The 27,159-nt window shown below is 41.6% G+C and overlaps 1 protein-coding gene across 9 annotated transcripts in view; it reads right to left on the bottom strand.

Annotated features, from left to right (window-relative positions):
• The window catches only part of AKAP13 (A-kinase anchoring protein 13), a 217,180-nt gene that overhangs the window by 166,586 nt on the left and 23,435 nt on the right, over positions 1-27,159 (bottom strand). For 8 of the 9 annotated variants that reach the window (XM_061999043.1, XM_061999044.1, XM_061999042.1 and 5 more), the window contains one exon: positions 558-651. The gene's annotated coding sequence lies outside the window, so the exon portion shown is untranslated. Of the gene's footprint in view, positions 1-557; positions 652-9,571; positions 9,591-27,159 lie in introns of those variants that run through there. The other variant, XM_061999041.1, reaches the window with a different exon arrangement.

Raw genomic sequence — 27,159 nt, 5'->3', positions numbered from 1 at the left:
TAGAGACAGTGGGAGGAGAAAAGAGGCAGCTTGCAGTGGTTTTCCTCCCTCCCACCCTCAACAGAGCTCAGACATGGCAAGCACCCATTTCCAAGCAAGACTCTCGCACTTTCTTTGCTTCAGGCTAAGAGTTTTTGCAAATTCAAGTCTTTTTGTAGAGAATGGGTGTGACTCCATGAGTCAGAACAGCTACTATCAGTATTGCAAAAACCATATATTCACTTTTAGGTCAAATCCATCCCCTGATCTGGTTCGCCACACCAAGAAGCTGGTGTTAAGCAGAAAATCAAACCCCTAAGCCTCAACAACTGTTCCAAGCCAGTTGGCCATTGTGCTGACTGGGAGGTGTATCTGACCAGCAGCTGGTGGGACCTAAGACCCACAGACCTAAGCTCTCTTTGCTTCCACCATGAATAAATAGTATTTTATGGCAAAGTAACTGTTGAGTTTGTGCTCTGATGTCAGCATCCCTTCCTGCAGGGAAGCTGGGTGAACCCATTTCCATTTCCTCAACCCTTGCTTGTACCTGAAAAAGCTGGCAAAACATTTAACCTTACTTTAACTGCATGAAGCAGTACAGGTGGCTCTAAGACGTCCTTCAGGTCGTTCCCACACCAAGAAGGGAGAAGGGCGGGTCACAATGCTCAGCTCCTGGAAGAGAGGAAAGAAGGAGTCATTAGGTACACGGGACAGCACAGTTGCTGGGGAACCTCACACCCAAACCACCATCGCAATATCTTTACCAAGAAGGGGGTGGCAAAGCATCCTCCACCCTGCTAGCAATATGGGAGGCATGCACTGCCTCTCACAGTAGTCCCATGTGGTGACCCACCCTGGGCTTCCATGAGCACACGTGGGCTGATGACTTTATAAAGTACAGAATCATAGAAACGTTTAGGTTGGCAAAAAACTTTCAGATCAGAGTCCAACCGTTAACCCAGTACTGCCACATCCACCACTAAACCATGTCCCTAAGCACCACATTTCCATGTCTTTTGAATAACTCCAGGGACAGTGAGTCAATTATAGGGTTATACGTAGGCGAACATGGGCATCTGGCCCCATCTAAGAATAATGGTGCTGCTGAGCTATATTTGCTACTGGCTTGCTATTTGTTTTATCCCCAAAGCTGCTGACCTGCTGTCCACCACTGTACACCAAACCTCTACGTTGGCTTTAAGTCCTTTACACCCATGTTAAACACTAGCCCCCACGATGGACTCCTTCAAGCTATATGTCAAATTCCTTTTGACAAGGTATTTTAAAAGAAACAAAATCCAACAAAAGATGATGGCAAGTAGTGGCCGGCAGATGAAGCCTAAATCTACCAGCAAGTCTCTGCCAAACCTTTCTGGGCTGCCTGCACTTTTCCACAGGCTGACCCCCTGCTCACAGGCAAAATCTACTCAGTAGATTCATCCACAGGGATGAATCTGGTCTACTCAGCACACCTGGAAAGAGCATTTACAGTGGATTAAATATCAAAAGGAGAGAAAGCCCAGGTTGGGCTTTAGCTTATTAAATGATGTGTGGGAGATTTTATTAGCTAAATCAAAGTCATCATGGCACCTTAGGCCATCATTTGGTTACCACACCAGGAAAGGTTGTGGCTACGAACACATCACCGAACGCAAGTGCGACACACCGACCTCCTCCTCCTGTTTTACCAGATGGAGGAGACTCTACCCCTGCACTCACCCCGTTGGGAAAGTAGCTGTAATCAGAGAATCTCACACCCTGAGCCAACCTGCCAAGTTCAAAGTGCTATTACAAGCACAGAAGTAACAACGGCAAAACTAGTTACAGCCTGGGAAATCAATTGCATTGTGTGAATTAGCTGTGGAACGTACAGCACTGGAAGATAATGCATGGCACAACACATCTCACTCATCTACAGAACAGCATCATCTAAACAACTCTATGTCACTTTCACACAATATTTTCTTAGGATTTATTGCTAAAAGTCTCCTTTATCCATTCTGCTGGTGTGTTCCTGCTGAGAAATGGGAAGAGTATTTTGCAAGGCACTGCAGGGTCTTGCATGCTAGAAGGCATTTTACTACAGATATATGTATTTTCAAACATAAGACCAAAATGGAAAAAAGGAAAAAAGTTTGCCTTCTTGTTCCTCTTAAAAGTACCAGGATTGTGCATTAATTTCTTAACTGCAGTGTCACACATTTCTGAATTAGATGCTTATGGCAAACTACCGGTGCCAAAAGCTGAAACTGGCTGAACCCTTAAATCCCAGTCAACAGTACACAAACTCTCTTTTGGGTTCATTAACCAGTAAAAAACAGCCTCGCAGTCACAAACAAACTGGAACTTCCCTTTAGCATTCCTGTAGAATTACTTTTAGGATCACATTTTAAAAGATGGTTACTGTTTGATAAAGCAATGATTAACTACGTTAAGCAAGCAACATTAACCCAAGGCTCTTCTACTAGCCATCCCGAGTTGATATCCAACCAAAAGCTCTCTCCAAGGCACATACTACAACAGTACAGTGGTTTCATTAATTTGTGAGACCCCAACAACTTGGCTTTTAATACCATACCTGTAATATTTTAGCAAAGAAAGCAGGGTTTACTACTGTTCCTTTGAACGGACAAGCAATATGGGTACAGCTACCACTACTTAAGGAGACAGTCAGTATGATGTGAATCACTGCAGGGTTTTCATCATATCCACCAAGGAATGAGGGTGTGTGTAGGAAGACACACATGCAAAGCTCACTTGGATGCTTACAACTTGGAAAGCATTAGCAAGTGGAGAAAATCAACTGGCCTAGCAATAAAAGCAGTAATACAGATCATAAAATTACTCTTCTGGGCTTTTTGTTTGTTTGTTTGCTTTTAATCTGTAGGAATTTTTAGACTGCTACGGGAAGAAACGTATTAAGAAGTCTTAGAAATATATTTTAGTTCTATATGTGAAGTCTGCACCATCAGTAAGGCTGTCCACATCAAAGAATCAATTCCCCAAAGAACTGATTCTCATGAAACTGCTATGGGCTAAGTCCTGCATGCCTAAGCACACCCATTTCAGAAAAAGGATTTTCCCATGTGCATTTCTTTTCCTCTTCATTTACTGGGAAATCATTACCAAGTGTGGATGAACACTGACATACCTCTTCTTTTCTGAATCTTAAAAAAAACAGTTTCAAAAATTATGTTTTCACAGTGCACTTTACAAGTGAAAAATAAAATATTCTGTAACATCACAGGAAGATGATGACATATGGTATTTTTACAGGGAAAGTTGTAAAAAGCAACCGGATTCCTACAGTGCTCTGCCAATGCTTCCATATTCTAACTTGTAACTGCATAATTTTAGTCCAAAAGGCCTATAGTCATCATAGTCACAGTATCACACAATGCTCACTAGAGTAAATGAGAATATAAAGGATAGTCCTTTTGACATTTGCTTTCAGACAATCTATTCTGCTCGGGTTCAGCAACAATAGAGTGAAAGAAAAACCCTTCTTTGCTCGAGCAGGATTATTTGATAGTAGATTGTTAATGGTCTTGCTCACTACACACTGAGGCAGCTAAAGCAGAAATTACCCATGCCACTGATGAATTACTGAAACGTGTTCAGGGAAGTGAGAGGGAAAGAAAGTTTAAAGACAGCATTACAGCTATTTGCACTTTTACAAAGACAAGGCCCTGTGGAATTTATATATATGCAATTCCTTTAAGTTCTTTTCCCAAAATGTAAAGGTGATCTGCATCTGATGTCTCTTTTACAGGCTGAGAAGATAAGCAAAAGTTACTCTCTGTACATTTCTAAATTTAATGAATGGCAGTAACTAATACAGAAAAAAAAAAAAAAAGGAGCTATCCTATGTTGAAAATCTATTTAGGAGTAATCAGTTGAGACTCTCAAACACACGTGCTTGGTAGAGCCCCAACACTTGGATCTCAGGGTTTCCAGTTAACTCTGCTGGTTCCTCCCCAGAAAACACCCACCCTTCCCAAACACCACCTGGCACAGAGAAAAATGCTCCTCAAACTTGCTCTTTTTTTACCCTTGAAAACAAACCCATTTAGTTTTTTTCCGAGAAGCATTGCTTCTTTTGTTGCTCTGCCAGCTGACTGCTTTGACACATCTACAGAGTTATCTCACCATCTGGTTGTAATTGCCATTATGAAGCTTTCAACAAATTCAAACACTGCACACCAAGATCAGGGCACTAATGGCCTAAGAGAGGAATTGCTGATTATTTGGAATTATTCAATACAGCTGGAACATTTTGATAGCCAAGATGCTCATAGTCAACCTCATAGCTACAGCACCCAAATAAAGCTCTGGAACATTTCTGAGTTTTGGCTGTTGTCTGCTACAAAATCTCCTGACAATTTCATGTCAAATGATGTCAAGGAAAACATTCTTTCTCCTCCTCACCACCCAAACCGATGGGTGTACAACTACATGCTGCTGTTACCTTTTGCTTTTAATACACAGATTATACTTATAGACCATGATATTCAGACTACACAGCATCCTTTTCCTGCTTCTGTTGCATCTCTCAAGAGAAACTGGCTCACAAGACCGTTTCGGAAGTATGTCTCATGGTCTGAACTGTGTTTCCCAATTCCTTAGGGAAGGGAGCCTGGACACACTCAGCTCAGACAAGGCATTTCCCACAGTCACATGCTAGAAAGCCACATTCAGACCAGAAACTTCTTCCCTTGGTTGACCTCAAAGGAAAGTCAAGCAGGTTCACATCAAGGCCAGAGAAGAGCAGTAGCATCCAGGCTGCTACATCACTGGGTGAAATAAATCAGTGGACACATGTTGACAACATAAATGGAAGAATAAAAAAATATTTGCCTTAAAACTGTTTTGCTTTGGACAATTGTACATGCAACGTGGATCCACTAACCACTGCACCACACTCCATTTTTACCAGCAGAGGAGAGGGCACATTGAAGCCCATCACATTTTATGGCATGCACACAAGGTTCCTCTCAAAGTAAATGATGGGTTTTGTTTAGAGGGCAGGATCTGACTTGGCACACTGGATGAAGAAAAGCCGAGAATTTTACAACAGAAAATAAAACAAAGCTACATTTCACACGACTGTACACATTGCAGGGCAAGCATATTAAGATGTTAACTGGAGTCCTGTTAATCCTGATTACCAAGAGCCAGGAGACAAAAATCCGCTCAAGTACACTAAGTTAACTTTTGAAACTTGAATTCTTTTGACAGTGTCGCCTTGAACTTGTAGACAGAAATGTTCTCATGTCGATGGAAAAGGGAAGCAAGGAATCACTCAATCAAGAGCACTTCCATCTCCCTTAGGCCCCAGACAGACACAAAATTTTCACTATAGAACATGAAGATCTGCACAGAACTGAAAGAAGTTCTGGGTTTGCTTTTTAATTCCACCAGCAGTTGTAAAGCAGTGAAATAAAGAGACTGGAAATGCTTTACACTTCTCTGCCTCGCCTTTTGACAGCAGCATGAGCTCCATGAACTCATCTGGTGCAATATCTCCCAGGAACCTGTTTCCCCAGAAGAAGACAAAGTGCCACGGGGACTCTGCAAGCAGTGAAACCTGCCTGACTTCTGAGAGCATAGTCCTGCATGAGTCCTTTTGAAAGGCATACCATTGACATTTTGAAGGCCAAAACCAGAAGAAAAAAGTAATTGAATAAACAATAGTATTTTATGACCCATTATAGCTTTTACCAATAATAAAACCAGGACGTGGTCCAGAAACTTGATCTTCTTTAAACTGAAGCAAGTTACAGCATTCACCCTAAACAGCAACTGCTTCTTTCCAGACAGTCTTATAAACCATATCAAGATTGAAATAAGGACTTCAAACTGTTTCTGCAAGGCCATCATCTCTGACTGTCTGCAGGAGATACTAAAACCTGTGAGAGTTTACAATCTGTGCAATGCATTAACATGTCATTGAACCACCGTGGCAAGACTACCATCCTTCCTTGACAGTCGGGAACAATAACACATTAACTAAAAAATAAACCAAACAGCAGCAAGGTGGAATAACATCTCAAACCCCCAGACACTCCTAAAACACAATTTCTTAATGCTGCAACAGACAGATTCTTCTCTTTTCCCTTCTTTTTATTTTGTTTGGTTTGTTTTGTTTGCTTGTCCTTCCCATCCAGGAATCAAAACCAAAAGAAACATATCTCCTCTGTGCAGATATACAGATTACAACGTGAATGAGTTGTGCACTCCTGCTAACACAGGCCAAAGCCCTACATAAATTTCCTTCAGAAGACCAGAAAACAGAAGAAGCACACCCACACTGAAGCCAAGGACTACCTGTACGTGGCCATAACCAGTAGCTAGTACCACAGTGCCTCAACGCAAAGGAAAATGATGCTTAACCAGAGTCTCCTACTTAACAGAATGGCACTATTTTTTTGGAAATAGTGGGTGGTGCTCATGAGTGGGACAGGCTAAACATTTCCTGGGGAGGCAACAGAGTCATTCCTCAGAACAGGATATGACTGAGAAAAAGCAGAGTGGTTGAAAACGAAGAATCATGAAAACTGCAGTTGGAAGGGCTCTTTGGAGGTCATCTGGTTTATGACCGAGCTCAAAGCAAGGCCGTGACATCAAGGATATAACATTATCCACATGTTTTCATCGTTCAAAATTATCCCAGTCAACTGAGGCCTCTGTCTCAATTCCCACGTGTAAAATAGAGCTAAACAGGCTCATCAGGCCCAGTTGCCACAGGGCTGAAATGAAAATCATCATCAGTTGCAAGACACTCCAACCACTTATCCAGCACAATTCACTCATTTAGTCTGACTTTCCCCATGTACAAAATTGATTTTCTTCTTCACTTCCACACAGTTAAAAGCAATAATCAATAAAATAAAGAACTTAGAGACCTTGTGATAAAGAAAGGGGGTCTGGAACACTGGAATAAGCCACCCAGAGAGCTTGTGGATTTTCCTTCTCTGGAGGTTTTCAAAACCCACCTGGACACGTTGCTGTGTGACCTGATTGAAGTGAACCTGCTTTAGGAGGGAGTTGGACTGGATGACCTCTGGAGGTCTCTTCCAACCCCTACCATTCTGTGATCTTATGATGGGAATATATACATGTTGAAACCAAATACCAGCACATAACATGCACTGACACATTAACAGGAGCTTTCTCTTCCCTGTTAGGGATCACCTTGGTATAAAATAGGAAGTGCAAATCTATATTCCCGTCTGCAACTGCAGCTCCAGTCATGACCAAGGTCCATCTACACCAAGCACTGTGGAGGCACGCAGCAAGAATCCACCATGTTTACAGGTTAAATAGATAAATGCTAGGAGGAGACACAAAGGAGCAGCAAATGCAGCGACCCGCCCGAGGCTTTACAGATGACTGGCAGTACAGTCTGTAATCCAGCCAGTATCGCCTCTCCACCCACACAGCAGCGACGGCCCCGCTTTAACCCAAACCCAGCTGACTCCATCTCCCACCGCAGGGCTGCCCAGCTCTGCCGAACACCGGCCGGGCAACCACAGCATTACGTCACTTCGCTGCTGGAATCAACACGTCACTGGAGCTACGCAGCACTCAATTATATAAATTAGGAGATCTGTATAATGGCTCTAAACCAGTAATGAAAGAGAAGGTGTAATGATGCAACAAAAAACTGCAACCTAGTGCTCAGATTACGGGTGGGTTACACAACAGCTCCAACAATTAAGCATTTAGGCGGTTAGCTGCAGACTTGTACAGTACAGATCACGTTTTCCCAGAGCCATCACCTGACTTTGAACATGTGAGCTCCATTCAAGTACACCCTACGTACCTCCCTTACCCCAGAAGCTTAAGGGTGAGGATGAGAGATTGGTGTTTGAGCAGCAGTGCCATGTACAGCAGAGATGTTGCAAAGTTAGCCCTTTTCCCACTTCTCACTCTCAAATTCACATTCAAATTCAAGGGATACATCTAAGGTCTGTCCTAGCAACATCTAGTATCTCACAAGTAGTGCTTGCTCTTCTCTAGCATTAACATCCCATTATACAGAGATGATATAACTCCAGTGAAACCTGTTCAGTTTACAACCGGGGTGACTTCTGTGTCGCGCCATGTTGATTTAACTCCCAGCTGCTGCCTTGTTTAAGGAAGCATTATCAGCAGAGTCAACAGAGAGAGATCACCCATCAACTCTGATAACAAATAAAGCAATTTAGGTATTTGATGAGCACTCAACATGAACTGTTTATGTGGAAGAGAATGCTCCTACTCCAAGATTTCTGAATAGGTTTTTTTTTTACTGAATAGGCTCAAATACTTTGAGGTAATTTTGATTTCTCTTAATAGCATTGATTTGGCTTAAGGAAGAAATCATTCCACTTGAAATATTCTTTTATGCTGTATTGATCTTTTACATCAATAAACATTGTGTTAAATTTCAGCTCTGCTCCCTGATTTTACCTTCTTTTTGTAAAGTGTTCAGATGAAAAGCATGGTATCAGCATCAAGGCTGAGAAGTATTATTTGGATTTCCAAAAAGCAGTTAAGTGTCATGGTCAATCCATATGTTCTGTACTGAAGGGCTCAAATGAAAACTGACAGTCCTAAAATTGCAATGGTAAAGAAGTGTGATACTATCAGCTTGGAAGCTGCTTACCAATATTTGCACAGGCTTATTCAAACAAAAGCCTCAAGAGGAGATGCTATGCCTTATCTAGAAACCCTTTAAAATTACTAGGATGTCATTGTTGTTATTAGAAAAATGCCATGCTCATATTCCCCTTTCCCCTGTAAAATAAATTGCTAATTCTACCAAAATTCAGATTGGAAACTTCCACATTTTATCCTTCCTGCACACCATCACTCTTCTAGTTACTACATCAAGGCACATGGCTGGAAAATACTAATATGCAAGTATAAGTTATCTTTTATTCTGCAACCCCTTCAGCAGGGTGCCTGATTTGCCTTCCTATAGCTCAACTTATTTTTTCCTTCTTTCAATAAAAAGGTTGTTTTCATTCAGTCATGGGGTTTTTTTCCCTCTCTAGAGAGGCAAGCACCTGCAACAATAATATGTTTTAAGAGGCAGGTCATAGCAATGCAGTATATTACAAGTAGAAAAGAAAGGAACATTATTAAATAGCACTGAGTACTGGGCAAAACCTATACCGTGTGTTAAACAGCCCAGTGCTTCTTTAACTCCTCAGTGCATGCTGGGGAAAGAAGCCAGCATTCACATCACCAGAAAAAAAGATTCCCCAAACAAGTCAGCAAGTGTCCATATAACTTGCATCTCAAAGCCTGACAACAAATATAGCCTAAAATTAACTCAGCCTGCTACTACTCTGCATTCACACAGCAAAGTGAAATCCTGTCTGTACCTGTATCCTCCCATGTGTTTCTCACACAGGCTGGAGGTGGCCACAGTGAGACCCACTCATTATTTTCTCTGCAAATTGCACTCCTCCTCACTTCATTGTTTTAATCAAGAGTTACCACCAGTCACCATACTAGCACTGCAATGATTTCACTACCTGCTGCTAGGCATCCTGGAAAAAAAAAAACACAAACAAATTACGTTAAGGCTACCGTCACTTACCAAATATTACTACAGGTCCACCAGACAATTAGGCAACTTTGCTGACATATCTGCCAGTACTTTCCTTCATGGACTTACTGCATCTCTCCACCCAATCATCCTCTGAGGAAAGGATCCTTAGTTAAAGCAATGACAGTAGTTTTCATCCAATAGAACAACCTCCCCCTCCTCACCAAGCCCAACCAGGTACAGCAAAAGTAGCTTTTTCCTCAGTACAATGTGCAGCAAAGGAAAAACACAAAGCTAGAGCTGACTCTAATTGCTGGGCACACCCTTCTACCAGTGCACCTGTAAAGGAGTGCTTGTGCAACACCTCCTGCACGTCAACAGGAGCTGCCGGCACTACCCAAGCACGCACATGGCAATAAAGCAAAGGCAATACCTGCATTTCCACGTGCATCTGGGGTTTCCAAGTGCCTATCTACCCATCTAACACCTATGCAAGTCATGATTCACCTCTTGCAAACACAGCCCCGAACCACTTGCATCTCCTCTTTCCTGTATTCCTGTGGTTGTGGCTTATCTTCTGGTCAGACATTGCCTGCCTTCTTCATAACTTGATCATGACCAAAAAGGGTTAGTTGGTAACTAAACATCAAAAAAAAACCAAAGTCAAACAAACAAAGAATATTTAACTAGTCTTCCTGAGCTAGGAAGATCTCCTCAATAGCATGCATAGCCTTTTCAGTGCTATTCACAGCCAGGACATTTTTTGCTTCTTGCTTTGCTTCAACTGACCACAGCCTGCTTGTGGCAACACATTTGATTACCAGGTGACCCAGAACTTTTAATACTATGACTGGAAGAAAAGGGTCAAAGAAGCAAATAGAGGTATCAGACACAAGGAGCACACCACCAGTCTGAAAACCTACCTGGCCAACAGCCCATACCATGGGTACAAGCCATCCCAGTAAACAGGCTGTAGAAGCTACCAGGTTCCACAGTCCAGCCTCAGCTGCTGTCCCTGGGACTGTCCTGCACACGCAGGAACTTTTCCACACGCATGACCTATGCACATTGGGTGCATGGAGCAGCAGCATGACACCAGGAGACTGAGGCTCTCCTAAGGCACCACTGCTCCGCACACAGACTGCATCTTGCAGAGGGCACCAGAGGAGCTTTTCCTGGCCATGCACAGTGTGCCCCTACAAGAAAGCTTTAATGCTACTGGTTCCATCATCATCTACCTACTGTATCACAACAACACACAGGAATAACCTTAGCAGCAAAAGCAGTGCTCCAGAAACTATCATTTCTTGAGATGGACATCTGTCCCTAACTGCTCCCAAACTGACTGGTCCTCTGTCAGTCTCTAAACATCATCGGTATGCTTTTAGGGCACCAGTTTGCTCAATACTTTGTTACTTTTTTTCTGAAAGAAAATGTTTTAAGGCAGGGACCATACCACAGTATTTAATATTGTTCTTACCTTGGGTCAAATACCTTTATTCTTCTCTGCTTGAGTTATCTTTTTCAAGATAATGATTTCACTTTTGTTCCCCTCCAGGTGCCCTGCCCTTAACAGCAGCAAACTTAAACCTACACATTATTCCACAGATAACATCTATTGCTAAACAACATTTTTCTGATCTATACTTACAAAGCACTCAGCATACACTTGAATTAAAATGCTCACCATGACGTCTAAGAGCATGTGCCCTTTTTCCGTGGCATGCTTAAGACTAGAAAGACAGATTCACGCCATGGAGAACAGTGACACACTGATGCCAATTTCATTTTTGTGTGCCCTATACACAAAGAAGAAGAAGTAATATGTTTTAGATAAATGAACAAGTGCTGTCATTCTACAAATGACAGAAAACAAAGATACCAGAATTTAATGCTTACCCTGAAATCTAAACAAAGAATGGGTTTAGATGAAGTGTTCCAAGATAATCACCACAGCTACCCTGATCTGTTTAACCTACTTCCTTGCAAATACTCATTATGCTGTTTCCCTCACCAAAAGAAAAATGCAAGAGGTACAAGTGTACAGCGTAAGTATTTAGCACTAGAGGCTGCTAGAGATCACAGATAACTCATCAGACAGTAACAAGTGGTTGGTGTCACAAGGGAAGAAAGCCTGCTTCATTAAGATTTACATCCCCATGGAAAATCTCTTACCTAGCCAGCTTGACAAAGGTGAACAAATCTTAGCCTCTTAGATCATCCAGCAAAGACGTGACACTTCACAGTACTGGGAAAAGACATAGCTGAACTTTAGAGATGCTTTTCTGCAGGTAGCTGCTGTATCTGCTCCACTGAGAGCTTTCAGTTCTGGGAAGGCTTCCACAACTGGTTTAAGCCAAACTCAAACAGTTGCCACCAAGAGCTCTTGTCCACCCCATAGTTGCAACCACCCACATGTCTGCTGCTGGACAGATAAAGGGTCAGCTAGGCCAAGACTCACATTTCTTCTGACACATTTGTTTTCCATTGGAGTAGATTCTCTGATCCAGGAGAAGGGTCTGGAGCACTAGGACCAGGACAAGGAAAGCTCTGGGCCTCATATCTCAGGGCAGCCCCGTACAAGCAGACCCTGGCCAGCTGCAGAGATGTGCATGGCAGGATGACCCTGGGACTCTCCCCACAAGCACGCTCCCAGGGACATAAGGGAAGGGCTCTTTATTGACATCTAAATTGTCAGGGGTGGAACAAGAGGAAGATACCACCTGAGAACTTCAGGTGGATGAAGGACAATCAATAGAAGTTGATTAACTCCTAAGCAACAGAGATCATCTCATGTAAACCTCCACAGTGGCACTGGGCTAGCAGGTATGCATGTGATTAAGGAGGAATGGGAAAGGTGGGGTCAGACACAGAAATAGAGAAAAAATGAAGTTTTCCCAGTGTTTCTACAGGTGATAAACATCTACCTACTGATTTTTTTTTTTCTTTTATTTTAGAGTGAAAGGTTGTTTCTGGGCTCTTGGGGGATGATATTAGGGTCAGAAGAAAGCATTAGAAACATTGATGTTTCACTGCAGGCTGAAAAATTTCACTCCCATTTTCCCCTCAAGAGCATGACTTCATGATGAGGCCCAACTCTAAATACTTAAAGGAACAAGACAAAGTCAGAGACCATGCCTGATAAGCCCAAAGGATTTGTCCTCGGTCATTTTTCCATAGCTTACACTACAGCTGTTTTCCTTTGCAAATTCCACTTCCCAATTGCCAGATCATCAGGAAAGGAACAAAATGCTATGGTTGGAAACCAATGCTCAACATCATAGAGGTTCAGCAAAAGATCAAATCCAGGTTTGCTGCCAGCTGAGCTCTGCCCACTAATGCACTGATCTAGCTCCTTCTAGACTTGAGATTGGAAGTTCTTTTTTAATCCCCAAGGCTACAGGACAAAGTTGGGCCAACCAGGACTAAAATGTTTCTCTGAACCTCTGGAATCAGCATCTAATTTCTGTCACCTATGTTAAAAATAAAGTAAAAGCCAGGTTCTTTATTTGAATCTTGCATCCTCCACCTGATCACAGTTCTAAGCTCCTCTGCCTGCCCCAACCATCCTTTAAGCAGCTGAGGAAATTAAATACAAAACATTAAACAATGTGGAGGGTCAGACTTAAACCAACAAAGAGAAGGAAATTGGAAGTTAAGCCTCCTTCTCTGCCCTCCATTCACCTTGTTTTATTCAGCTACTGTTCTGTTCCCAGACCCTTCCTCTCTCCTAAAGCCCAAGAGCAACAGGACAAAGAAAACAGCTTGGCTTAAACATAGATGGCATTCATTCCTATCAATTAGGCTGCCTTTTGATGTAAATGACAAGAATTTTACCTGGCCTGGAACTTCACAAAGCCAGAGATGTTTAACAACTTTTTGCACAGCTTGCATTATTCCAAGAACTACAGAATAAAAACGACCTGGAGCATCTGGAGAAGAAGATTCCCAACACCCAGTTTTAGCCCTCTAAAAATTTGGACAAGCTAAGCTGGTCATCTCCTCCAGTTTGTTTCAGTGACTTCAGGATGCAAGAAGCATGTTCTAGGGGTGTCCATCTCCTCATTGCTGGCAGAGGCCTGCAGAGCTGCTTGGCTAGCACTTGTCTGAATTTTTAGCTGGCTGACATCAAACAAAACAGATCTCATCCTTCTCTAGTAATCATCAATCAGATGCTATGAAGGACTTGAGTTTCCAGGAAAGCCAAGACCTGTCTCCCCATGCATTCAACATTGCCCAAAGGCTGCAGTGGTTTAACACAAAGGAGGTCACTGAGGTTGGTGGCAATACTCATCTGGCTAGTATTAGAGATGTGATGCATTGCTGCGTTAAGATGAGACAGTGCTCAGCGCCTTGCAGGACCAGAGCACAAGAAATAGAGGGAGAAAAGATCAAGAACAGAGCAGTTTGCTCCTTCTATGGCTGCAGGAAACTTCTATTCTGCACAGCAGGTGCACATACACATACACTTACATTGCCTTAGAACAGATGCAACTACATTTTGCTAGAAAAGCCAAAAGTTTATTGAAAATGTTTATGAAAAGTATGAAATCTGAACAGCTGCAGTTCACAATGACGAAAGATCAGAGAAGACTCATAAATCCAACCTGCAATTTATTTAAATGACAACAAACACAAGATGTGTACAGTAAAAAAATAATAGCTATCACCAAGGGAAAATTACTATCTTGGAGGATATTTATTTTCACAGATATCAAAACTATTGGAAACAACTCAGGAAAGAACTTGAGGTTTGGGGTTTTGTTTTGCTGTTTCCCCAAACTACTTAACAGTATCTTGAGTGAGATAAATACAGATGAAACATCGGAATGCTTTGTTATGTAGGTGTTTATGTATCGTCACACAACAGGTATCTGTCAAGCAGTGAAAGACACACTCATCCACATGACAGCTACAGATTAGAACTCAACAGAAAAGTAAAAATGTAGGACTTGGAGTAGCTGAGGCAGGGTCACATTTGGATGTCAACAGTTTGTAAATCCACCTATACTACACTCAAGTCCTGAAGCATTCAGGGCAGAAATACTGCAGTGTAATGAAGATTTACAAAAGAAAGATTTTTACAGTCTTGTTCATCACTCAAAACCCCATTACAGACACAGCTGGTTTCTTATTTCCAGCAAGGCCGCAAGAGTAACGGTGTAAGAATACACAGTGCTGTTTGACTGGTGGTCCAGATGTACTCATTCCCCACCCTCATGGTGATGGGGACCTTCTCTGCTCAGCATCTCCAACACAAGGACATGCAACAGCAGGACAAGCCTCACATTCCACTGCTTTGCACCATGTAAATGATACCCATGTTCCTGTGAAGAAATATTACAAGCTGCAGTGGGGAAAGAGAAGCAGCACTGAAATGATGGTAAGTTGACATTTTTCCTAAGTAAATTAAAAAGTAATCTTTAAAGCAAAGGGCTCCAAGATGATAATTTTTGTTCACCAATAACATACACTGTTTACCATCACAGTCTGTATTTACAAAGCTTTAATAATGGATTAAAGAAATTCCTTAAGCTGTACAGAAATGTACTGAAGAGAACTTCAAAATATGTGCATTAAGAAAGTATATATATTACATGAAATGTGGGCTGCATATCAAGTGATGTTATAAATTTAGCAAACACTGAATGCATTTTCTATTCTTAATATACTCTGGGAGGGATCCAACATAGGACACAATTGTTTATTTTGACTGTGTGCATTTCTTCCAAGCCTACAGCCTGTCTTCTGATCACATACAATTGATTACCATCACAGACCTTCTCCAGAAGGTTTTAAGGATGAGCTAAACTTTAAAAGATTGCCCATCACTTTAAAAGATTGCTCCATTTCTGCTCTACATGGTTTTTCAACAGAACAGATCTTCCCATGTAAAGCTGAAGTCTTAGAAGGAGACATAGACAAGAGTACCATTCTGAGGACTGAAGATGTGCAAAACATGCCGGCAAATTGTTGTGAGGAAACATCTGCATTGTGCAGGGAACAAGGTCCACTTTGAGGATCCAGCAGAGTCTCTGCTTTGTATTTCTTTTCTCAGCTGAATGCAATTGCCAAAATGATGTATTTCTCAATGCTTTCTTTCCAGCTGTAATTCAAACCCTTTCCCCCACTGCTGGATCTTACTCTTCCAGGAATATCTTACAATTCAGTCACTAGTAATAGGTCTTCCATCACAAAACCATAGAGATATCCTTTACTAGTAATACTATTTCGACAAGCATCCAGAGTGTTAACAAGCAGCATATGCTTAGGGACGAGGAGATGGAGGAAGTTTATAAAAACATTTACTTGCTATGAAAGTCATCTTTAACTTCCCACGAGTACGATTCCACACACACTTGTGGTAAGGCAGGTTGTATTATTCTCTTCCTCTTTTGTCCAATACTTGCTATTACTGGACCTGGCAAAGCAGCATGTGACACTGAAACATGCAGCTGCATTTTTGGCTCTGAAGCCTCTACAAGAGCCTGTGAGTCATGAGCCAAAAGGCCCACATAAAAGCAACCGAGAAGAATGCAGATTCAGTCTTCTTTTTATTGTAAGCATGTGTGCCTTTACTGGATGATCCTGATGCACATAAATGATGAAAACAGAAGTAATTTTGAAGTTATGAGAAGGGAAAAGTCCTTTCAGTCAGGTAACTCCCGCTCCATCTGCCCAAGGCCACTTCACACAATGGAAAGAGAACTGCTGACCACAGAGCATCAGAGCCACACACCACCACATGTGCTGAGACATGCCTCTGAGCTATGCTTTTCTAGAAGCCACAGATTACTGTGGGCTTCTTCTAGTTTTGGTGATTTTTGCTCTTTTTGTCGAATTTCCTCCTACAAGCCCAAGATACCCTCAACCTAGATGACATAAATGCTGAACTCTTCTGCAACACTGCCTTGCAGTAAAACATCCCTCATCTGCCTGTTGCACTGTAAATGAAGCTTAGAATGCAACAATTTGTTTCAGATGTGTCAAATTTCTCTGATTAAAAAGATGACATTTTACTACATTTGTTACCTCTCAGGACTGATCAAATGTTTCAGCCTTTTCTTGTTTTTAAATGAAAGGAATTCAAACACACTTCCTTTCTACAATGCTTGGAGTGGATAGAATAAACATGAGAAAGAAGGCAGTGCGAGAGCCATCTGGACCATGGTCTGCAGAAGAATGTCTCAGAATTCCTCTTTATCACCAGCTCAGGGACACTGTCAATGAGAGCTGTTCCAACACTGCATGCAAACAGCAACCCAGCATCAAGCCATCAGAAGTAGGCTGGAGAGGAGTAGTGGTAAAAGAAAAACAAGGCATCAAGAATTACCCTTCAGGGAGGATAAACAGCATGAGTCCACCTTAGTTTCCATCCTCAGAAGATGTTTGGTGCTAAGTGGATTGAGCAAGAGAGGAATGAACGCTAAAGGTATACACAGGCAGCATCAGACAGTGCTGTTCATGCACCACTACCCATTCTTGCTGTTCATATGTAAGAGTGCTTGCTCTGCTCAGTTCAGTTGCTGCATTAATATCTAACCCACCTTGCAAAAGAGATCAGTTATATCCTTTACTCACTCAACTACAAAGCTGGAAAGCCCGTGGCTTGTTTCTTCTCCTCTGAAAGGGTTCCACGAGCAACCTTACCTCTCACATCCAGCTCCACTCCTGTTAAAAACTAGCTTTGTCGATTGCTGTTAGCCATTCAGATCTACTCCACATTGTCATCCATGATGATTAACTACCATAGCAAGCATGTGTCCCGCCTCTCAGGTACACAGTGTTCCTGCAAGTGTTGCTGTTGCAAGGCAGTGCAAGGCAGAGGCAAGGACTAGAAGGAAAGTACCCTAAGGCAGACAGAAAAATCCTTCCTGACTTTTGATGGGAGAATTTTCCATGCCTTTCTGAACTGGAGTGGCAGAAGGAAAGAACACTAAATATAACCCTGTAGCTTCACAGGAGAACACGAGCAACAAGAGGAAACTTTCTCAAACAAATGTCGCCAGATGCATCACAGCTTAAATGGAAAAGATGAGCATCAGGGTTTCTGGATGTTCAATCTGTAGTAGGATCAAGAAAGATTTGCAACGAATTCAAAGACACAGCAAATAAACACAGGTATATCCCAAGACAGACAGAATCACAGCAGATTACCTGAAAAAAGCATACAGTTCAAGTTCCTGTCTTGGTACTCAACCTCTGCTCAACCTATGGTGTGAGCCACTCACTTTTGGTTCATGTGAAGAAGTTCTCCATCTCCAGCTTCTCACCCTCCTAGAAGTACTATGAGGGGTAGGTACTAAGGTTGGTATTGGATCCTTGGGTCTGACAGGTCCAACAGGGGGTCACTTTCAGGAGCAGAAAGTCCAATTCCTCCATGAATAGGTCACCCCCAGCAAGCTCACTGGATTCCACCACCCTCTCGTATTTGCATAACAGAGCTTTGTTACTCCTGCACATTCTAAGTCACGGACAAAAGTCAAGAACTATTGGCAATGCTCAACCAGCCATGCTTTGGCTGGTTAGCTATTAGAGCACCAAGGTACCTAAAACTGGCCTTTTGGGCACTCTGTGCCAGGCAGCCCACAAACACTGCTGGGTCTTCAAAGACATTACGATCTTTGCCAATGCTTTCTGTTATGCTTCAGGAAGTGACAGGCTCATTTTCCAGAGTGATACATTCCAATGAATTCTTCCTAAACTGGATGGAAAGCTGAAAGCTTAAACAGACATAATCAATTGTACATTATCTCTATTACGGAGCCAGTCTTACACAAATAAATACATTTAGATTAGGCTGCAAGCTGCAAATCCTCCTTCATGTGAAGAGGAGCTCTGACTTTAGTGGGTCTACTCCTGGAAATCAAGGAAAGAGGGGGTCTTCTCTTTTATATTATGTAAACCATGGGTGAATTAAATTCCTCCCACATAAAGCTCTCACATAATCCCTGCTGCAGCTTGCCTCTGGCTCATAGGTTGAATATTCATCTCCACATAGCTTCAAAAGGTGTATGCTTTTCAGCATCACTGTTGGGCACTTTTTTCTTTTTTAATATGAGGAACGTACTATGAACTGAAAGAAGTTCAGAGGTGGGTTTTTTTTCTGCATTCTCTTGTAATGTAACAACAAGATTTATGTCCCTTGCAATTAAAAAAAATTATAGTCCAAGAGCATAGCTAAAACCTTAAAAGGACTAAATATAGAGACATGGAAGATTACTCCTTACCATCATCTTCTACACTAATATTTCTTTCAGGCCTAGGGCTCTAGGTAGTAATTGTGCATCAAGGCCACTTTCTTGCCTGGACAAGATTATTTGCTGTATGTTTCTACTAACATACAGACCACACATCGTAAAAGGTCATAGAAGCACAGAAGCTAAGCATGAAGGCTAAAACAGCAGTCAGGAAAGAACATCAGCTTTTCCTGTATTACCTATAAAAGTCAGCAAACATCATTCTACATCACTATTTGTGCCTAATAAACTACAGCTCATCTATCTGTCTGCATAAGGACTTCTTACTTGGCATCAATTATCACATACAAATTGAAATTGTACATAGGCACATATCTTTCTTATCCTTTCTATAAAACCTGATTTTGGAAGTTCCTCAAATAGCCCAAACTCAACAGTCATTGAATGACACCAGCAAGCCCCTAACACACTCTCCAACCTTGAGATGCCAAACACTTCATTCACCCCTTTCCCCAGGACTCTGGAAGGAGCTGAGAAAGTCGGCAATTGTCAGTGCACAGCAGCACTTCCACAAAGGAAAGAGAACCTGTCATCACCAGACTCCTCCACAGCCTTTACAAAAGTCCAATTCAGCTCTAAATACACCAGCTGGATGGAAGGCCAAAGACACACTTGATTTCACAGAGGAGGGACAGGTTACAGCATAGGTCAGCTTTGTTTTAGGAGACGACATCGATAAATGCCACTTCAGAACCTTTGAGTGGCACATCAACTGCTCTGTAGTGCAATAGGAATATAGGTTTAGATAGATGTAATCAAGTCACAGGAATGCCAACAAGCAAGCTCTTTAGCTCTTTTTATAACCCCTTTTTCCTTTGCTCTTATGCATTTAAAATATCAACCACTATATAGAGCAGGCTTCATACTTCGATTAAATGACTCCTTTAAGTATATGATGTTTAACATAAAAAACAACCCACAGATGAAGCAAAATCAGTTTATTAGTCAGACCAAGGTCAGCTGAAATAAAAGGACTGCAACATTAACAGATTTTTCTTATTGCATTGCAATAGCTTGAATACATCATTATGTAAATGCACAGAGGTCATGACCGAGCCAGCATTCAAATAAAAATTGTTCTGAGTCACTGAACAAATTCCAGGTTCTTGCATATCCCCACACAAGCAAAAAGTAGAAAATGTTTATTCCCCTTATTTTCCCCAGTGTTACTGGTTCACACTCCTATAGCTGAGGCAACTGCCTCAGAAGGAAAAGGTGGTATCAATTGACTGGAAAGAAGATGGAAAGCAGCACAACAACAGGTGCTAAAGAACAGCATCCAGAACAAAATCTCACATGCTAACAACGTTCATGGCACCTCACAGCAGTGCCAGGAGCTGAAGAAATTAGCAAAATATGTCAGCTCTTCAGGTCCTGCTGCACATTCAGCTCAATCTCACTCCAAGATGACAACGGTAATTCAAGTCTAGATATTCCAAAAGACTGCAACTCCAAGACTCCAAGGGATGCTGGATACAACTCAGCATAAAAAGCACCCCAGCACTCAGCTTTGTAACACAAACTAGATTGGTCCTTGTTAAACTGGTGTAACTAAAATTGTACAACTAAACTTCCTCCTTCCTTTCCTTCCTCTCCCACCCCTGGGAAAAGACATGAAATACTACTTAATGCTGCAGTAGGCAAACAATAATAGTGACTGAAACCACTTAACCATCTATTCTCTTTTCCCTTCCCCTCATTTTAAACAAACCCACATAACTGCCTGAGAAGGGCTCTTGCATAACAAAATTTTCCCTCCTTTGCTAGATTGTATAGACTTAATTCAGGATTAAGTGCAACATATACCTTATCTCAAGCCATAAATATTAAGAGATACTGAGGGAAATCAGCTGACAGGATCATACCCACACACAAAAAAGAAATTCTTCTGTATCATCCACGTAACGAGCTCATTGCACAAGAGCAACAGCAAAGAGCTGAAACAGAGTATGCAGCAACTTGATGAGGACTATTCAGACATATTTTCAGAGACCAAACACTTCAGATTTCACAAGAAAAACCTTGTGTTCTATAACTCGGCTGTACTCCATTTCACTTTGTTCTAAGTGTGACCAACGTTAGGAGCCTGATCAAATTCCTTGCTTTATCCACGCTTCACTTAAAACCTTGGCTCTGCAAGGCAAAGCAGACCAAGTTACATGAGCTTTTCTTTTTTCAGAGGATGCCAGCCATAAGTGATGGTGCCAGCATGGCAGGTAACACCATCAAGTCCCAAGGAGCTTCAGTTTGGTTGCAGTTGGTATTTCTGTATCTCTTCTTAGACAGTCTAGTACTAAACTTCTGTTTTCATCTGAAAGTAATGTATTAAGTCTCCTCAAATCCTGACTGCTCTGATCTGGAAGTGGGAATTTCTTCAAATAACTAACCACATTGTCCTCATGTGATTGATTTTCATCTGTCTAGTACTGATGAATACCAAAAGTTTCAAAACATTTACAGGTCAGATAGAAGGGATGCGAGTGCCTTGCAAAGGCAGCAGTTGCCATTACAGGATGACTTCCGCAGAGGGAGCATCGTATCTGGGCACACTAGCCACATCAGCTCCAGATGAAACTTCCCCTAATCTTTCCTGAAAAAGCACCTTCTCACTCTGTCCCTGTCACAGGCAGCACACCAAAACACTTTTGGCTTGCAGCCTTCACCTACACACACATGCATCCCCAACATCAGCCCAGGTCCAGATGCTGTCGCTGAACACTTCTCCAGCTGCGAGGATCTCCATGCCCACCATGGGAATGAAGAGCAACTAAGGCTCACCCAACTCCTCCCCAGGGGAGGAAATCAAAAGTCCAAGTGGTTTCCCTAAAGGGCAACTGCCAGACCTCTGTGCAAGACCTGTGGGAGAGATAAGGGAAGAAGTGGAGGAAGAAGTGCTACCAATACAACCTTATGTCCATGAGCATCTCTGGAACAGGGCAAGGGGAGATAAGAATCCCTCTTAGACTGAAGGGGGCTTCTATGGAGGAGATGGTAGAATGGTTTCAGCTGGAAGGGACCTTTAAAGACCAACTAGTCCAAAGCCTCTGCAGTGGGCAGGGAGATATATCACCAGATCAGGGTGCTCAAAGGCCTATCCACCCTGACCCTGAACACTTGCAGAGGAGGAGGGAACAGAACTGCTTGATCCACCAGGGACAGACTGACAAAGCCATGGCAGGAAGGCAGTGGGAAAAGAATTGATGGCTTTGGGTCAAATGGGAGGAGTGAGCAAACAAGGAGAGAACCAGGTCAGGGAGAACCCGTGTGACTCACTCAAGTGTTTGTGCAGCAAGAGCTTGAAATCTCCACACTGAAGAACCTATACACCCAAATGCAATATTTTACAATCCTACAGCATTTTAAGTGCTCCAAGTGCTTCATAAACATTAATCAAGCAATAGCACCCACCAATCAGAAGCATTAGACTAAGATCTAGCTATCCAACTTAATAAACAGTATAACTTGGGGAGTAAAAACTACTTTTAGGCAACCACTTACCCACACTTCTCCTGTCTCAAAGAACCCAGGTAGTATACTACGGCCAGGCTGCATAGTGCTTGCTAAAAGAGGCTAGTGTTCAGTATTTGAATTCAGACTCCTGTTTCGGTGTGTGACCCAATGCCTTGCACAGTGCAAGCGATCTCACTCCAGTCATCTCCCTAAGCCATTCCTTGATCACCAGCCAAGCCCAACACAGAGGTAATCTTACCAAAGTAACACCGGTACATGGTTGTAAATTGTTATTTTGTGCTTGAATCGTCTTATCTGCCTTCCCCAGCACTTTGGCTGCACAAATTATCTTCAGCAATTTCATTTCAATTTCACATTTTGCAATACCAATTTCCCTTCAAAATAGGGGTTTTTTTCTAAAGTGCTTTTATTAGGTCAACCACATTTGCCAAGTTTTAACAGACTACCTCTTTCTCAGCTGCCTAATTTCAAACTCACCTTCACATATAGCTTGAAAGGAGGCAAAAAGTCTTCAGGGCAAGTGAGTGGAATGTGATGCTTAACATCAAGGTTTACTCAAATACACTGTACAGTACCAACTGAGGGTCAAGAATCGTGAATTTACTCTGCAACACAAGAGAATTATGGAAGGAAAAAGAGGAAACCTAGCCAAAACTTGGAAATATGTATACTCCTGATCAATACGAGGCTACCAGGAAAAAGCAGATGTGAAGTCACACCTTGGGTTTTTTCAGAGGAAAAGCCAAAATCTACAAGAGTCAAACTGAACTTACTCTGTGCAGTGGCAGACACTGAAATACAGCAACATTACTCCTTCAACATTAATAAAGCATGTTGTATACAGAGTATTTTAGGGTTTTTTTCAGTCTTTGAAACCCTGCCAAGTCATAAGCTTTTTATGGGAATGTTGAAATGGATGTTGATCAGAGCCATACTCATGAGTTTTAAATTTTACCACCACTTAGAGGCAAGGGCTTCCCCTCCAGTCCCTCAACACATCTGCAAATTTGTAGTTTTCTTAAAAGCCTGATGAACTAACTCTCATATGCTCAGTCTGAAGATACTGAATTAACTCTTGGATTATGAGCTGAACTCAGGCATTGAAAGCTCTATGAACTCCACCACTCCTTAAAATTAAGTTCTTCAAAGACAAAATTTTACATTTTATGTATGAAAAAACAGCAGCTACTTGGTAAACAAAATTAGAGAGCCAGAGGTCACTTCATTACCACAAATACCATGTTCTCTTCCCCACCCCTCTCCCATTCACCAGCATCTGCTTTTTCCAAGTACTAAGCTTTGTTTTTCAAAAAGTTAACACTGATTCATAAAAATACAATTAGCTAGCAAGTACAAGGCTGCTGGCATCCAGACAAGTGCTTGATTGTTTCACTGATGCATCTAATGTGATAGAGCTTCAACTGGGTCAGAAAACTTCATAAAAAACCATAGAGGCTTCTTCCTTTCTAATTAACACAGCAATGAAATTGAACAGTCTGGCATGGAAATTTCTCTCAACATTATGTTTTTGGAATTACTCATCTACTCCCACACTCTACGAGACTTTTTACAAAATGCTACCCAGTACTTTACTCTTTCCAGTTCAAGGCTTTGATTAGGAATCAGTTGTATCAAGCCAGCTGGGGTGGCAAAGATACTGCACCAAAAGATCTGTAAAATACCTGCCATCACTAACATCCCCACGTCTCCTTTGTGGATTCTACAACTTTAGAACTAAAAATCTGTGTCCATTGCAATATATATCTATTCTACCACTGACATAAATCCAAAAAGGCATGAATTAAGTGTGCAGTGCCTCAAATCTCACAGGTAAATGGACAAAAAGTACATAACCTACGTTCAAGTAGGTCTGTCTTTCAGATCTCTGGGCTGGGAAATTCTGTTTTCATGGTATATTATCTTGATTTATGTTTATTTAAATAATGATAAATATTAGTTTTAAATTTATAGTCTTTGCTTTATAAGGTATCTCCAATCCCATCAGGATAAAGAGCTTATACTAAACAAAACAGTTTGTTTACACAACTAGTACATCTAATAGGAAATACTTAGAATCCCACATGTTCAAAGCAGGACAAAATTACAGCCCATTTCTCCACAAAGGCTGTTATCTCTTGCTAGTAAGAGGCCAGAAGGACCACATGCAGATCACAAGGCCTGAAAGTTCAAGTTGAGAGAAGCTGGTCTGCAGAACCTCTGAGTCCATTAGAAATGTCACATGTCCACCAGGTCCAGCAAACAAAAAGAAAACTAGAAGTCACCCCATGCATTGGTAGCAGTAAAATGGCAAGATGGTGTAGAAGAATTAAGGAAGGAAAAGAAATCAAGCCAAAACCCAGACATACATATGCTCCTGGTTAATGCAAAACTACTAGGAAAAGGCAGATGTGAAGTGACACCTTGGTTCATTCATGGCAAAAGCAAAGGACTGCAACAGCCCCTTGAGCTCACTCTGGGCAATGAGAAATGTTGAAAGAAGCGTTTAGAGACAGCAAGACTACACCACCTCAAGCCTTTAATACATTATTTGCCTTGGCTGTCCCACCACTCCCTTATTAAGGGGAGGCCTTCTGTTACTTTTGTTATTCATTTGTATCTACAAACACATGCAAGTCAAAGGTTTAAGTAATTGTAGAGAGCCCAGCGCTTAGATGAAAGTTAGCTGCACAGATACTACAACTGTAACTCAACAGTCCAAACACAATGATACTGCAACTTCCCATCTCAGAATAAGAGAAAATTATGTTCAAGAAAAGTGAGTTTTACTGCTGCCTTAAAATAATCATTTAACACATGCAAATCAATTGCTGGTACAGGTACTTGAGTGTGAAGGCAAAGACAGAGCATCACTCTTGTCTTTTGAGTACATTAAAAAATTAGATGTTTCTATAAAGATGCTTCTGTAAATCCAGGTCCTATATTTTGTCTCATGCTGATTTTGTACTCTGGAACTCTCCTTACACAAGGATTACCAGAGCAAAGCACTGCTCCACAGTTGATGCTCTTTTGTGGTAGGACCACAAATAGAAATTGTACATGAGAAATACTTAAAAATCACATATACTTAGTGAAATCTCCTCAGCACATTTTACATGCCTTCTTGCCTAGGGACTGCACCAAATCTATCCTCTATATACAGACTGAAAAAGCATTTTCCCAATTTGTACACCAACAACAGTAAGTCAGTTTTGAAGGGGAAGGAAGGAGAAAGGCAGCACTCAAAACTCCAAGGATTATTTACGAATAAGCTGAAGCCTTATAAACTTGGCTATTGAAGAAAGATAATCTTCTCTAGCTTATGCCAAGTGGGTCAGACAGAGGAAGAACCTCAGCAATCTTCAAAGTCAAAGCAGATGGGGAAGTGAGTGCCCATGTGAGTGAAGAGGAAATAAGTTTCTGTTCATTTTAGCTTGTTTCAGAGCTTCAGTTTTCTAGACACTATAAAAAATGTCAGACCTTTAACTGACATGTGCAGAAGAGCTCACTCTATAACAAGTATTAGGAGAATGGCGGAATAATTACTTAAGACTGCTATTGATGGGAAAAAAAAAGAAGTGCTGATGTCTGCAGATTGAAAACATTGTTTACCTCAGTAGTCAGGGAAGACAGGTAGAGTAGAAGAAAGGTGCTAAGAGACAGACTAGGAGAAATGCTCTTTGCTTTGTAGCTATGAAAAAAAGTCTCTCAGGATTCTTTATCATTAGTGCTTTAGTATCACTAATATTTATGTAGCTGTAAAGTAGGCTCTACTTTAGAGCTAACTGTAGCTCTAATCACAGCATCTTTTTTAAAATAACACATCAGCTTGCAATTTTTTTATCCTTTTTGAAAAAAAAAAAATAGGCAGTCCACACATGCCACAGAATGAACATACATTGCATTCCCCAAGAAGCTGAAGCTGACCTCTTGGTCCTTTCTCAGGCTTTATATTGCTAGACAAGATCTGGGCCAAGACCATTTCCATACACAGGGATACATCTCTGTCTCAGGCTAACCTCATCATCCAAGTGGTGAAACCTAAAACCAACTAATCTCTCCCAGGGTTATGATTGTGGAACTGGGACTCCCTCCATCTGCCTCAGCAAAATAAAATAATTAAACAACAACGAAACAAAGTCACTGGCTGCAAAATAAACAGCACACTAACCACAGAACAGCCCCTTCAGTCAACGTGCTTCATGCCACCTCCCAAGGGCTAACGACTTTCTATCAGTTCCTTTCCTCTGCAAAAAAAAAAATCAAAAGTATTTCATACTTTGAAGAAAGAACTTGTGAAAATTGACAACATGCAACTTCTTTTGGATCCATATCAAGGAAGGACTCCTTTCCTCTCCAAATTCCTGGGAGTTTTGCAAGCTTTATTCGACAAGAAGCAGCAGGAGCATAGAAATATAGTTTAACCTATATGTTGCTTTTAACCAGGAAATTTTAAACTGATTTAGTTGGGAACAGTGGAAGGAGCATTCAGTGCAATAGCCAAGGACATGCAGAGGAGATGCTCATCTTCCAAAGAAAATATTGCTCAGAGAAACAGGCATCCTTCTACCACTTATTTTAGGAGGTGGCTGCTGAGCTGCATCAGTTATTCCACTGGTGTCTCCATGAGTATTTTTTTGTCCAAGACCCCTGTCAGAAGAGCCAAAGCTGCAAAGCTTCGAAGATGACTCTACAGGAAGAGGCATCAAGGGGTTGCACAACACCAACCCTCTCTAGATACACCCACCTTCATGTAGGCAAACCCAAGTGGCCTTCTGATATTCAGGCAGGGTTGTCTGGAGCACAGACACAAACTGTAATAGGTAATAAAGTCTGCTTGTTTTTCTCTGTGTGTAGGAATCTGCTGAGGTGAGAAGGAGTGGGGAGAGGCTGGGTTATAATTAGTAATAA

The sequence above is a fragment of the Colius striatus genome, chromosome 7 (genome assembly GCF_028858725.1).
Source record: "Colius striatus isolate bColStr4 chromosome 7, bColStr4.1.hap1, whole genome shotgun sequence".
Lineage (NCBI taxonomy): Eukaryota > Metazoa > Chordata > Aves > Coliiformes > Coliidae > Colius > Colius striatus.
The sequence above is the reverse complement of the archived record's forward strand: the minus strand, read 5'-3'. Positions and strand labels throughout refer to the sequence as shown.